A 4,614-nucleotide genomic window follows, 5' to 3' on the forward strand; every position below is an offset into this window, starting at 1 on the left:
TCAGTCTAAACTTTATTTTCTATTTACACTGCTTGTTTTTTGAGCGATAAAAGTCTAAACATTTTCTGAACCGTGAGTCAAAATGCGATGCTCGAGGTTGAAATGGTTACCTCCCCAGTTAAATAGGTTATCGCTTCTCGGCCTTTTGGCTAAGACAGCGGTCGCCTCCACTGGGTGGTGATAGTGTTAGTCTTTGTGACTTGGCTGTTACCACTGCTTCAAGAGGTTCATTAATCTTTGTCCCTGGTTGAGATTTTGACCACAAATAGTGGAAAAAATCTCTTCCTTTTAGTTTGTTTTTTATTGTTGTGTATTTGTTTTAACCTTTTATTGTTGTTTTAGTAAAGGTTTTAACCTTCAGCGGGTGGTGCCTCCACCATGGCGGCTACTCATGCCGGCATGCGGAGGCACCACAGCGTTCGCTTCTTATTTAATGAAAAAGGTAAATTAACTGGAATGTCACGTTTAGACTTCTCACGGAAATTGATCCAGCAGGCTTTGAAGTTTCGGCCAGATGACCTGAACTGTATCCTTACCCTGCCCTTCAACAAGGGATACGATGTGAGCTTTACCAACGGTGACCTGTTAAAAGAGTTTTGGACACGGTATGAAAATGTAAAGACCCAGTTTTCAGTATTTGACGTTGAGAAACTGACTGACAACTCCCTGAAAACGGTGATTGTCAGGATGTTCAATGAGACTGTCAGTGCTGAAGACATCTGTATGTGGTAGATACTGCACGGTGAAGGGCCAGGCTATGAAGGTGCGGGATGTGGACGGCATCTGGAATTGCGCTTGGCGGGTCCCCATTAAACAGTGGGAAGACCCCCAAGGCTTCCAGGGCCTGAAACATCTCCCATCCATGATAGTCCTGGGGGAGAACCGAGGCTACATTCACTATCAGGGCCAGCCAATGAGCGAATGTGTCTCCCTGTTCTTACCTTCACATAGAAAGTTCTCCTGGATCGGTTCTGCTGCTTTTGGTGTCTCTGCTCTGTCTTGTCAAACCTCCACTTGGTCCAGGGGCCACCGGTACCGAGCCAGGTTCTGTTTCAGCCAATCAGATGAACGGACCCCCCTCTGGGGTAACTGGTATCATACTGAATGGAGTATGTAAGTCAGCATACCCCACATGCTACTGACAGCATTAAAGCTAAGTAGATCACAGCGAGCATGCTAACGCCCTAAATGGGCTGGCACAGATGCGCCATCTTGAAAACATACGCGTATATTTAGGATATGATCCATATTGTCTTGGTAAGAAAGACTCGTCGTCCCAGGTAGCAGGTGATGATAACATTGAATTATAGTCAGAATGGTTGATTTTTGATTGCGGTTGACAACCAATGGTGGATCAATCATCCAGTTGGAGCCAAGGAACCAACGTTGAGCAGATTCATCGAATCAAAGTTGTTTTGTGGTTGAACTCTGACTGAAATGCCAACGTCTCATCCAGGGTTTTCCAGCAGGTCCTGCAGGCACACTGCCCTGCAGGTTTTAGGCATTCTCCTAATTCAGCACATGACTTTCATTGATGGCTGATTAACAGGTTTTGCTGATTTGCAAACAGCATGCAGGTGAGTCTGACTTGAGGACCAGGGTTGGGAAAAGCCGATAATCCATTCTGAATCGAAGTACGCCGTCTGCCCTCGTCTCCCCCTCAGGTTCTGCTACTGAAAGGTTTATAATCTAAAAAGATTATTTTAATCAGCCGAACAGTCCAGGTTCTGATCTGAACAGAACCCTGGCGAACCGGCGACGCTCCTGCACATTGTTTACAGGAGGAATGACTAATATTGTACAGTTGGGATTATTTTGTATTAGAAATTAAAAATGTGGAAAGTATGGTTCATAATGTAAAATTACCTGGTTGAGCTGATTAATATTTTCTCTCCATCTTCATGTCATTATAATAAACCAACCTTCATTGGAGCGCAAGAAGTTTTATTTTTTTAAAGCTGGAAGTGAAAAAAAATTTCAGTCCAAAAATGAAACCTTTACAGATTTTATCTCAAATTTAAGATGAAAACCTGGACAAAAAGTAGAAAGTTAGATAAAAATAGAGATAAACTTGAATATTTTAAATAGTTTTTGTCTAACCAAGAAGTTTGTCTTATTTTTCCGTCACATTTAAATAAAATTGTCTTGTAAATTATTCATATCCTTCAGGTTAATCAGATTAGAGGTATTAGTCAAAGCGTTCTGATAAGGCTGCCTCTTTTCCATCACCCTAATCTGCAGAGCAGGATGAGGAAACCAGCCCGTTTTATCTGCAGGTGAGTTTAGTTTGGCGTTGCCATGGCGATACCTGAAGCTGAAGTCAGAGAGCCTCCTCAGGTTTACGGTTTTCAGCAGCAAAACTCAGGAAGAGGAGGCAGAACATCTGGACCAGAACCGGACCAGAACACCAGCTTCTGTTTGCTCCGTTACGTTCAGGGAGGAGAAATTAGATTATTATACATACATGAATGCAAATCAAGATATACGTGTGTTTGCATCAAAAACACGTGTGAATCTGTTTTTTTGTGATTTATGTTTTAGCTCCGTAGGTTCTGCTCCGACATCGATCAGGGGAAACGGACCGGCCCGGTTCTGCTATAAATACTCCCAGACCGTCCTTCAGCAGTCCTCCTCCACCTCTTCATCGTTGAGCAGCTATTTCTGTCCAGCGGTGTCGGGTTTGTCTGGTATCACAGAACCTGGCACCTTCTGGACCGGAGCCACAAAGTGAAGACCCTGGAGGAGGAGCGGTGAGGACGGGATGTGGTTCCTGCAGGTTCTGTTCGGTCAAATTCCTCAGATTTTAATTCATTTTTCTGCCATTTCTTTTCTAAAAAAATGGCAGAAAGTATTTTTCAGTTTTTTCTTTCAACCGTCCGGTCTGTGGATGACGAGGGCCAGGAGAATAAAACACGAATCCAGTATGAACAGAAGAAAGACGAATCTAACTCCAAACAGCTCCGATGAGACGAAGCTCCGACCGTCGGCTCGGTTAGTTTCATCAGCCGAGAAGCTAAAGCTCAACGTTCACCACGTTTTTATTCTGGAGCCCGACCCGGAGACCGTACTGAACTCAAAGTCCGAATAAAGAGAAGCTGTAAAGTACGCGAGTAGAACAAGATGGCTGCCCTGGTGATGACGTCACTATGGAAACCGAGTCTGGTACCGGAGGGTCCAAAAGGAGCAGACAGGGCCCGGATGTTTGGTTCAGGATTAATAATTTAATGAGGTTACAGATATGCTGCAGTTTCGCACCAACAGAACCAACATCCGGATCAGAACCAACCGATCAGTTGCTGCATTTTTGCTCTGAAACACTGAAAGATGTTCAACCAGTTACAGAACCAGAACCTGAAACTAGACTGGACCTGAACCAAGCTGCTTCTGATGCTGCAGCTCATCCATGAGTCGGCTCGGTTCTGGTTCTGAAGGGGAGAACGGCCCAGAGTCAGAGCTGCTACCACACACACAAACAAACTCCAGGACTCTTTCAAAATAAAAACTCAACCTGCTAGTCTCCATTGAGCTGCCAGCTGATTGGCTGCAGACGCCTCCATGTTCGGCAGTAGGCAGAGCTCCGGTGGAGGTGTGTGTGTGTGTGTGTGTGTGTGTGTGTGTGTTAGGAGGGCTTGCTGTAGTCCTCCACCCCGGTGATGGTGGCCTTGCAGAAGAAGCAATCCTTGTTGTTCATCAGATGCTGATTGATGCAGGCTCTGCACACAGAACACAGCAGAATTAGAACCAGAACCAGAGGAACCAGAACCAGAACCAGAGGAACCCAAAAAGGTTGAAAGTGAGGATATAATTAATGGTTATTGGCAGATTTAGTTCACACGACTATCGAGTCTAAAAAAGATCAAATCTAATTTTGACCTTTAGTTAAATCTACTAAATAATAATTCTGAATGGTTCTGAGTGGTTCTGGATGGTTCTGAGTGGTTCTGGGTGGTTCTGTGGACTCACTTGCAGGACTTGTGTGTGCAGGGCCTGAAGACGGCGGAGATGGAGTGGGCGTAGCAGATGGGGCAGAGATCTTCCTCGCTGGTCGGCTGAAACAGACAGAGGCAGAACTTTGAGTGACTCCAGAACCAGAACCGGACCGGATCCTGCTGCAGTCACATGACACCAGTAGGGTCCCTTTCTGTTAAAGGCGTTTTCCTCTCCTGTCGCCCCCTGCTGGTCCAGGGCTGAATGACTGACAGCTGGGATCAATAGGATTGATCGGTTGATCGATTGAAATGATCTCGAGGCGTTATGAAACAGATCTATAGAAATAAACAGAAAAACAGAACAGTTCTGATTGATCCTGGTCCGGTTCAGTCCGGTTCTTCTGCTGGTGAAGTCTTCGCTCCTCAGGGCGGTTCTGATCCGTTATAAACTGGAGATCTGCTTCTTCCTGCCAGGACGACCAGAACCTCCTGGCTCGGATCTCTGTGGAACAGAACCCTGAACCGGTTTCTGCTGGAGTCTCAGCGTGGTGCTGGTTCTGCTTGGTCCGGTTCTGCAGGAAGCTGCTTACAGCCTAAAGGTCATGGTAAGGTCACGGAGTGCTGCAGGAAGCGCAGCGTGGCGGAGCGGTGACCTTTACGTCAGACCCGGCGGGTTCCAGAGTCT

The 4,614-nt window shown here is 45.9% G+C and overlaps 1 long non-coding RNA gene across 1 annotated transcript; it reads right to left on the bottom strand.

Annotated features, from left to right (window-relative positions):
* Window positions 1–3,201: 3,201 nt before the first annotated feature.
* LOC103133337 (uncharacterized) lies at window positions 3,202–4,608 on the bottom strand. The gene is made up of 2 exons (XR_475724.2): window positions 3,964–4,608; window positions 3,202–3,713 (listed from the first exon to the last, which is right to left on the bottom strand). It is a non-coding gene; the product is annotated as an uncharacterized LOC103133337 (long non-coding RNA).
* Window positions 4,609–4,614: the final 6 nt, after the last annotated feature.

The sequence above is a fragment of the Poecilia formosa genome, unplaced genomic scaffold, assembly GCF_000485575.1.
Source record: "Poecilia formosa unplaced genomic scaffold, Poecilia_formosa-5.1.2 Scaffold2644, whole genome shotgun sequence".
NCBI classification, from domain to species: domain Eukaryota; kingdom Metazoa; phylum Chordata; class Actinopteri; order Cyprinodontiformes; family Poeciliidae; genus Poecilia; species Poecilia formosa.